The following is a 310-nucleotide window of genomic DNA, read 5'->3' as shown; positions in this document are numbered from 1 at the left end:
ATATATATATATATATATATATATATATATATATATATATATATATATATATATGTATGTATATATATGTGTGTGTATTAATTACTATATTTTTTAATAAACAAATAAAATAAAATAAGGAGACAAAGAAATACAGAGATAAATAAATAAACAGGAAAACAAACAACAAAATAAAAAAATAAATAAAAAACAAATTAAAAAAAAATAAAAAAAATTATTTTTTTTGTTTTTTTAATCGTTTGCTATTATAGCTGCTAAGTCCCCGACAGCAGCATAGGCTCCTTCGATGCCCCGCACGCCTCCCCCCGCC

This window comes from Eimeria mitis, genomic scaffold (assembly GCF_000499745.2).
Source record: "Eimeria mitis Houghton genomic scaffold, Emh_scaff1886, whole genome shotgun sequence".
Taxonomy (NCBI): Eukaryota; Apicomplexa; class Conoidasida; order Eucoccidiorida; family Eimeriidae; genus Eimeria; species Eimeria mitis.
This window is presented reverse-complemented; position numbering follows the sequence as displayed.